Genomic DNA, 10,054 nt, shown 5'->3' with positions numbered 1-10,054 from the left:
CTATTGGCTTGTGGGGAGCAGAGAGGAGAATGAGACAGGGGCCCCTGGGGGGATATGGACAGAATCCTCCTGATCCCTCTTTGGGATGAAGGGAACCTGGAGGAGATGGACCGTCTCATCCAACCTGTCATCTTCCAGATAAGGAAACTGAGGTGCAGAGATAGGAAGGAATTCTCTGCATCAGTCTGCAAACTAATGCTTGCTGTGAAAACAAACAATTCCAAGATATCAGTGGATGCAAGCCACAGCAGTTACTTCTTTTTTTTTTTTAATAAATTTATTTATTTTAGTTGGGGGCTAATTACTTTACAATATTGTAATAGTTTTTGCCATACATTGACATGAATCAGCCATGGGTTTACATGTGTTCCCCTTCCTGGACCCCCCACCCACCTCCCTCCCCATCCCATCCTTCTGGATCATCCCATTGCCCCGGCCCTGAGCCCTTGTCACATGCATCGAACATGGAATGGTGTTCTGTTTCACATATGATAATATACATGTTTCAATGCTATTCTCCCAGAACGTCCCACCCTCACCTTCTCCCTCAGAGGCAGTTACTTCTTACTTCATTAACTTGTCCATGGCAGGTGCTCTGGGGGTCTGCTCTGCGTCCCCCACCTCCTTCTTGAGAACCCAGGCCCAGCAGCCAGTCTTCATGGCGAAGGCAGAAAAAGCCCCTGGAGAGTCTCACGGGGTAATCGTGACACCTGGTCACTTCTCAGCTCATTGCTGCACTTAGGTGCTCAGTCATGTCCACCTCTTTGCAACCCCATGGACTGTAGCCCTCCAGGCTCCTTTGTCCATGGCATTCTCCAGGCAAGGATACTGGAGTGGGTTGCCAGCCCTCTTCCAGGGGATCTTCCCAAATCAGGAATCGAGCCCCGATGTCCCACACTGCAGGGGGATTCTTTATCATCTGAGCCACCAGGGAAGCCCAAGAATACTGGAGTGGGTAGCCTAACCCTTCTCCAGAGGGTCTTTCTGACCCAGGAGTCGAACCAAGGTCTCCTGCATTGCAGGTGGATTCTTGACCAGACGAGCTACCAGAGAAGCCCTCCCAGCTCATTAGTAAGATGCAGTCCACGTCTCCGCCCAACCCCAAGGGGACCAGATGTACAGTCCTGCATGCGCCCAGAAGGAGAAGCTGGAAATGTTTGGGGACTGCACTGATGTTTGGGGACTTGCCTGTTAGGGTCACTCCTAACAGGACACACTCGGGGCTGGGCAGCACACTGAATATCCCCCCGCAGCACCCCATTCATCCTCACACCTTCGTGGAAAGCGTGTATTGTGGGCAGCTGACCGTCAAGGGTGTCAGGGCTCAGACAGGTGATGTGTCTCGGCTATGATCACACACCGGTAAGGAGCGGATCTGGGGCCTGAACTCAGGGCTTCTCCCTCTGGGGAGCTGGCTCAGAGGCTGGACTACGCGGAGGAGGAATTCAAGGACCAGCCCCACCCAGCAGCCCCAAGCATCCTGCTGTCTCCGCTGCGTCCCGCTCCATTTTTCCTGAACGCTGCAGCCACCTCCATCCTCAGCTCTCGAGGGAGTAGAGAGTGAGAGTGAATTTGATCTGAAAATCTGTCAAGTTGTGTGTGTGGTGAGAAGAAAAGTGCCATGCACTTCCCAGGTGTTTTTATTGGAAAAGAAAGGTGTAAAGTCCAGAGGCACGCTGTCTTCGTAAGTGGGACGAGGCGAGCCTGCTGGAGAAATGACAGCTCCGGTCCAGCTCTCGGTGTTAATTGCATCACAGCCGATACCCCCAGCTGGAGAAACACGAATGCAATTAGCAGGGAGCCCCTGACCCCCCAGGGCCTGTTCTGTCATCACATTTGTCCAGCGGAACGAACACCCCGCGGCCACCACTCCTCACAAGACGGACCCCGCCCTCCTAAAAAGACAAACTCAGCGTACTCTCGGGGTGTCAAGCACTGTGTGAGCCTCACATACGGGGCCCGGGTTACCCACCTGGACACCTGCCTCCTCCGTTTTGCTCATCTGTGTCCCTGGCAGAGTGTGGGGCACGCACCAGGTGCTCAATAAATGTCCAGGGTGAGTGACTGGTGCAACCAAACCTTCCAGCTTTATGGATCTACCTGCCCTTTCTTATTTAATAACGTGGCTCCAGGCACAGACAGGTGACCGGTGCTGGGAAAGTCTTGCTCTCATTCGGATTTCCTCCCGGGTCCTTCCCGCCTCCCTGCCTTGTGCCAGCCCAAACTGTGGGACACAGCAGGTCCTTTGCCTTGGTTCTTCCCAGGTTCCACGGGGACAAGATACACGTGTGTATCCGAGGTTTGCTGAAGGCTTGGGGAGCAGTAATGGAGGAAAATTGCACTGTCTAAAAATGGAAAACACAGCAGCCCTGTTGAGGATCCTCCGAGGGATGGAGGCTCTCTGCCAGCTCTCTCCACCCTCCCGTCATCACTCCCTCCGCCCTCCCCACCGCGCCTCGACCTTTCAGCCTCTCCCGCCTCCTCCCCTCTCTCCCCTACTGGCCTCCAACCCCCAGGAGCCACCTGCCCACATCTTGTCCTGGCCCTTCCTAGAGTTCCCTCAGGCTGCCTTTAGTATCCAAAAACTCACTCAGGGCTCTGCTAAACAACTCGCATCTTTATCCTTCGCAGCCCAGAGTCCAAGAGGAACCCTTGAGTCTGTGATCTTGAGGGGTCGAACCCACCTCCCTTACTTCGCTCGGCTGGTTCTTAACCTCTGGACCACCAGGGGAGTCCCAGACACAGTATTCTTGAGCTTGGCTCTTGGGCTGCAGGCTCCACAGGGATGAAGGCTTCAGCGATTCTCTCCCAAACACAAATTCCACATCAGCCATGGCTGCAGTTGGCTTCAGCGGTGTAAAGACACCTTTTGTTTTCCAAACATGCATGGAGTCCTCACAAAAACGAGTTGAGGTCATGGTGTGATTCTTGCCATTTAAAGATGAGGAAATTGAAGCCCAGAGGAGTGAGGTGACCTGTCCAAGATCACCAAGTGAATAGGTGGGAGAACCAGGGCTCAAGGGCAGCTGTGTGTATCTGAGGTCTGTGCTAGTGCCCACCTGGGTACCTGCCACTCCACCCAAGACTCACATCCGGGACTTCCCTGGTGGTCCAGTGGTTGGGAATACACCTGCCAATGCAGGGGATGCAGGCTCGATCCCTGAACTGGGATGATTCCACCTGCCACAGAGCAACCAAGCCCGTGTGCCACGGCTCCTGAAGCCCGAGTACCTGAGCCCCTGCTCTGCAGCGAGAGAAGCCGTCTCAACGAAAGAGAGCAGCCCCCGCGCCTGCGACTCCAGAAAGCCCGTGAGCACCAGCGAAGACCCGGTGCAGCCATAAATAAACAAAAGCTCAAAATACAAACCCAGAAACAGCAAAAGAACCACAAAGCGGAAGAGTCTTCTCAGCAAATAAGACTCTGGAGGACACCCACACAGGCCTGAAGGGGCAGTGAGGCCCTTGGTTTGGGGTTGGAAGGGAGGGCAGAAGCCAGAGGACCAGCCTTTACAGGGTTCCTGCCGTGTGCCAGGCACCAGCTGGGCACTTAACAATCTTTTTGTCACCATTTTACAGACGGGGAACTAATGTCCGTAGAAGGTTACCCGGCTGCTAAAAGGCCAAGATGAGACTTGAACCAAGGTCTGTCGGCCCCCAAAGCCCATGTTCCATGTCTCCAAGAGGCAGTCATCTCAGGGCAAGCCTGGGTGGAGACAGGCAGACAAATCTGCACTGCGGCAAATTCAGGCGACAGGTTCTCATAATATCCCTGTTCTCACTCAACCTCCATGGAAGGAGGATGCTACCCAGACATTGCCAGGCAACTGGTCTCCTGGACCTGCCTCTGTTACTGCAAGGAGCCCCTGGGCAAATCCACCCCTTGTGCCCTTTCCCGTCCATCTGTCCCAACAAACAGCTCCAGCAGCCAGCTCCATGGGCCACTGCACCTGGGTGGAAGGTGAAACGCTTGGTCTCATTCAGGTGGCACAGGCCTTAGAGTCAGACCAGAGTTAAACCCCAGTTCTGAAATAACCTAAGATAGCTGACGCATAACCACCAAATAGAGAATCAAGGAGTGATGCTCTGGAAGCTCAAAAAACCACAGAATTTTGAAAGGGGGATAACACCCACACACTCATACGCACACACACACTCAAACACCCACACACTCATACACATACACACACTCAAACACACGCACGCGTGCACACACACTCATACACACATGCGCGTGCACACACACACTCACACACACACACGTGCACACACACACTCATACACACACACTCAAACACCCACACACTCATACGCACACACACACACATACACACACACGCACACACACACTCAAACACCCACACACTCACACACACACACACACTCAAACACATGCATGCGTGCACACACACTCATATACACATATGCGCACACACACACGCACACACACACACGCACACACACACTCACTCATACACACACACGCACACACACGCACACACACACACTCACTCATACACACACACGCACACACACACGCACACACACGCACACACACACGCACACACACACACGCACACACACACATACACACACACGCACACACACACGCACACACACTCACTCATACACACACACTCAAACACCCACACACTCATACGCACACACACACGCACACACACACACGCACACACACACGCACACACACACACACTCACTCACACACACTCACATACACATAGGTCATCTGGTCCTGTCTTCTGTCTCATGCGCACACACACACACGCACACACACACGCACACACACTCACTCACACACACACACATACACATAGGTCATCTGGTCCTGTCTTCTGTCTCCACTTTGGTATGATTATCCCCATTTTACAGACAAGCAAGTCAAGGCCCAGAGCTTTGCCCTAGCACGGGGCAAAGATGGGACTAGACTCTGGCTCCTACACCAGTAGGCTCCACCCTGGGGTCCAGAGGAGCCCCAGACTTCACAGAGAGGCCGCAGGGTCACCCCAGGGAAGAAGGGTGATGCCCAGCAGGCCGCTTTCACCATCAAAACAGCTCTACTTTTGTCTGTACACATATGTTAAGGCTCGATGTCAGGTATCGTTTGAAGAAACTGTTCTCTGCTTAAGGAAAAATCTGAAAGCCGAGACACAGCTGCTCCAGGGAGAGGCCCGGGTGGCCTTTGAGGGATGAGCAGGTCACAATGACAGCGGTTAAGCCTCAGGACATCAACTACTCGTAAAGACCGCACCTTATTTCATCTGCAGAGTACCTTTTCCTCCCCTAAGACCTTTCTGTATTTTCTCTCCTCCGTCTTTGACTCACCTCACCAGGCCCACTGGCTCTCAGCTGGTGCCTTGCCTCTTACGTCTCAAAGAACCCAGAGGCCATCGCACTCAAACTCTCTCCCGTCTCACACCATTTCTTCTCCGCGCCCCCGGCACCTGCCCTCTCCGCTAAGCCCCCCTGTCCGAGGAGGAAGCTTCCCTAACACACACACCCCCAGTGCAGGCCTGTCTCTGTGCTGGACGCTGGTCCCACAGGAGCCCTGCTCTGTATCCTGTCCCTCCTGCATCTCCGGTCTCTCCCTTTCCTGGACCCTTCCCATGTGCTGTTGTTCGGCGGCTCAGTCGTGTCTGACTCTCTGCGACCCCATGGACTGCAGCACGCCAGGCCTCCCTGTCCATCACCAACTCCCGGAGTTCACCCAAACTCAAGCCCATCGAGTCGGTGATGCCCTCCAACCATCTTGTCCTCTGCCGTCCCCTTCTCCTCCTGCCTGAAATGCTCCACTTTCTCTCACGCAACAAACACCTTCCTGGACCTCCATGTCCCCTCTCTGCCTCTCCTCACCTCACTCTTCCATCTTCCACGTCCACGATGGTAGGCTTGCCTTCCTAAGACACTTCCCACTTGCTGGGAAGAGCAAGCAGCTCTTGCTGAAGTCCGAATGGTTCCCACGCTGCCAAATCTAAGGAGAACCCTTCTGCGCCTGTGGGTCTCCAGCCCAGGTGACATTCTCTCCCTTGGAAACGTTCTCTGCCCTCTAGTGTCTGAGACACTAAATCTCCTGCTTGCCCCTGCCTTTCTCGCTCCATCTCCCCCCAGCACCACCATGCAGGCCCTAAGGAGGGGTCCTCAGGACTGGGTCTGGAATGTCTTCTCTGTCCCCACTATACTTTCCCTTTCGATGATTTCATCCACCACGTGGCTTTTGCCACCACTTGCTGACTGAGGATGCATTTCGTCTCTGCCCCATCGCTTCTGAGCCACATGCGCGGGCATTCCACCTACCTCCCAGTCCCGCCCGGACGTCTCCAGACACCTCGAACTGGCTGGTCAGCCCCAGAGCTCTCCACCTTCTCCTGACCCCTGGAGGCACCTCATGTCAAGGATGGCTTCTCCCGCCACCCAGAACACTGTCTGGAGCCCCGGGGTCACACTCGATGCTCCCAGGCCCTCGGCCTGCCCCACTCACCTCTTCAGCTGCCATCTCTGCCTCCAGAAGCAGCCCAGAGCCATCTGCTCCATCACGACAGACGCCACCCCAGCCAGGCCACCATCCTCGGTCTCTCCGACACTGCAAAGACCCCCTCTCGCCCTCCGTGCAGCCCCTTCTGCACTGAGCAGTCAGAGGGCTGTTATGAAAACCAAGGGCAGCCAGCTTCTTCCTATGTCAGTGGCTCCCTGAGCCACGATGTGGCTTCTGAGGCCCTGCTGAGGCCTGTCTGCACCCACATCCGTGGGCTTACCATCCTAAAACACCTCCCACTTGCTGGCCACACGTGGAGTCGCCTTCAGCCAGGCTGTCTCCTGCCTCAGGGCCTTTGCACATGATAATCGCCCTTGTCCTGCCTCCTCATCTCCAGTTCCAGAGGCTCACCCCCACTTATGCTTGGTAGGGACGAGGGTCTCACCTCCAGACTCAGTTAAACGACCCTGTCTTGCAACTTCTTCGAGGCCTTCCTTCCCATGAATGGATTCAAAAAATGCCTGCCTCGCTCCCTGGACTGAGGGCTCCGTGAGGTCAAGAGCTCCATCTGTCTTATTCCTCGTCTTGGTACCCAACGCTTAGTCCATCACGGGCAGCCAGTGAACCCTTGTTGGACAAATGAATGAGTTAGGAGCACCCTCAGAGCTCTCTGGGGGTTGTCTGGGGGCAACTTACATGGCCATGTAAAGAAGCTGAGCAGGGGACTTCCCTGGTGGTCCAGGGGTTAAGAAGCTGCCTGCCCACGCAGGGGACGTGAGTTCAATCCCTTGTCCGGGAAGACTCCACATGCTGTGGGGCAACTAAGCCCCTGCTCCGCAACAAGAGAAGCCACCACAGTGAGGGACCCACGCGCCGCAGCTAGAGAGCTGCCTGCCCTTGCCCTCCGAAACTAGAGAAAGCCCGTGTGCGGCAATGAGGACACCGAACAGCTGGAAAAAAACAAATAAGTGAACATGTTAAAAAGTATGAAATAAATGTTTAAAAAAGAAGCTGGGCAGGAATTATCCAGGGAAACCGAGGCTCAGGCAGGACCATGGACTTGTCCTCAGAGACACAGCTGGGATATGTGGGTGTGATGCTGCAGGCCCTGGGTGCTCCCCCAGGCCTCCAGGACAGAGAATATTCTAGTGACCCCCCCCGCACACACACCTGACGTTGATGACTGGCTCCAATTAGAGTGGCATCATACACAGCGATAGATCCACAATCGGTTATGGATTTCGTTAAGCAGACCGTGTCCCAAACCATCTATTGTGTCATCGGCCGCATAAGACACGTTTTCCTTTCCCAGTCAGTTACAACTGGATTTGCCAGGTCAGCAGTTCCGCCTAAAGTCGCGGGCAGCAGCTTGGCTGTGAACACCAACCGATTCTCCAGCATCGTGCAATGAGACAGGGTCCCTCAGCCCTTCCCAGGGGCAGGTATTTGACAGAGGAGGGAACTGAGGTCACCTGATACGAAGAGCCGACTCATTGGAAAAGACCCTGATGCTGGGAAGGATTGAAGGCGGGAGGAGCAGAGGGCGACAGAGGAGGAGATGGTTGGATGGCATCACCGACTCGATGGGCATGAGTTTGAGCAAGCTCTGGGAGCTGGTGATGGACAGGGAGGCCTGGCGTGCTGCAGTCCATGGGGTCACAAAGAGTCGGACACGACTGAGTGACTGAACTGAACTAAAACTGAGGTCCAGAGACAAAGGGACTTCCTCCACGCCGCACCACCAGGAGTGGCTGGGCTATTGCTGGAATTCAACCCATGCCTCTTTGACCTCACACCTCATGCCCCTCTCATTGCCTGCCACACCCTACACGTGGCTGGTTGTTCTGTTGGTTGTTTGTTTTTTAAAGCAAACATACAAAGCTTCTCTGAAATTTACCACCTCACTCCATCCTAATTCCAGAATACAAGTTTCCCTTTATATATATATGGAGATCACAGGGTCTATGGTGTATTCAGAATTGTTTGTCTCTGTTCCCTATTGCCGCCCACAGCCTCCCAGAGGGAGCTCCTGGAGGTCAAGGACTGTGTTTTTCCTGGTGTTAAAGGAGCCCTGCACAAGCCTGGACCAGAGGAGCCGATCATCCGCGAGCGCTTTCTGAACGGAGCTGTTACTCTCAGAGCAGTCACCTTGTAGATTATTAATAGTGTGAGTGGTGAAATATTTATGGGTGGATGATGTGATGACTGAGATTTGCTTTAAATGAATAAGGGATGAGGTGAAGGGGAGTGGATAGGGATGTAGGTGGAGCAGGACTTGTCAGGGCCTGGTGGTTAGAAGGGCTGGGTTTGGGTAGATGAGGCTTCCTTAGAACCTATGTCTGTGAAAATTCAAAATTCTCCATAAAAAAAAAAAAAACACAAAACTTTTGTAAGTAAATCCATCCATCCAGTATTCAGTTGTGTCTGACTCTTTGCAACCCCATGGACTGTAGCCCACCAGGCTCCTCTATCCATGAGATTCTCCAGGCAAGAATACTGGAGTGGGTTGCCATTTCCTTCTCCAGGGGATCTTCCCGACCCAGGGGTCGAACCCACATCTCTTACGTCTCTTGCATTGCAAGTGGATTCTTTACTGCTTGAGCCATCAGAGAAGCCCCCCAAAAGTAAATATCCTCCCCCAAATAATACTAATCATGGCCATAATAATAGCTGAAAGGAGAGATTAGAGTGATCATTTATTAATCACTTACTATGTGCCAGGCAAAGTGCCGAGAGCTTTACGTGTCATCTCATTTGGTCCCCATGCTAGCATTATGAATAAAGGGTCTAGTTTACACCCAGGAAGCAGGGGTTCAGAGTCAGAGACAGAGAAGCCTGGACTCAGACCAGCACCAGGGTCTCTAACTTCAGGTCACGGTGTGGCATAGGGATGCTGGCAGTGCCTGGGGTATCTTGGCGTGTATTTTGGGAGGGTCCCTAGGAACCTACATCTCACACCATGGGCCAACCTGAATATCATCCTCTAAAGGAAGACAGGCTGATTTTCAGAGTCATCCAGGAGTCACTGAAGCTAGAATCATCTGGGCCATGAGGGCTGGCAAGCTGGAAATCTCTGCCTTGGATCAAAAATAAGCTGCAGCTGGAAGTCTGTTTCTGTTTTATATATACATTCATCTGTATTATTTTTTAGATTCCACGTGTAAGTAGTATATCATATAATATTTGTCTTTCTTTGTCTCATTCCACTTAGTATGATAAGCTCTAGGTCCATCTGTGTTGCTGCAAATGGCATTATTTCATTCTTTTTATGGCTAACTAATATTCTTTTGCATGTATGTACCACACCTTCCTCATCCATTCATCTCTTGAGAGATTCACAGACATAGAAACAAATTTGTTTACCGAAGGGGAAAGAGAGAAGGGGAAGGAAAAATTAGGAGTATGGGATTAAAAGATACACACTGGTGTATACAAAACAAATAAGCAACAAAGATTTATGATATAACACAGGGAACAATATTCAACATCTGTGATAACCTATAATGAAAAATAATCTGAAAAAAAATATATATATATAACTGAATATATGGGGTTAACCAGGTGGCG

At 52.6% G+C, this 10,054-nt stretch overlaps 1 long non-coding RNA gene across 1 annotated transcript; it reads right to left on the bottom strand.

Annotated features, from left to right (window-relative positions):
• Positions 1-1,626: 1,626 nt before the first annotated feature.
• On the bottom strand, positions 1,627-5,830 carry LOC145542510 (uncharacterized). Its single transcript, XR_014079904.1, has 3 exons — positions 2,685-5,830; positions 1,973-2,345; positions 1,627-1,770 (listed from the first exon to the last, which is right to left on the bottom strand). It is a non-coding gene; the product is annotated as an uncharacterized LOC145542510 (long non-coding RNA).
• Between the last annotated feature and the right edge of the window lie 4,224 nt (positions 5,831-10,054).

Source organism: Giraffa tippelskirchi, chromosome 3, assembly GCF_054371585.1.
Source record: "Giraffa tippelskirchi isolate mGirTip1 chromosome 3, T2T-mGirTip1v1.2.pri, whole genome shotgun sequence".
NCBI lineage: Eukaryota > Metazoa > Chordata > Mammalia > Artiodactyla > Giraffidae > Giraffa > Giraffa tippelskirchi.
Note: the sequence above shows the minus strand (reverse complement) of the source record. Positions and strands in the feature narration are given on the sequence as shown.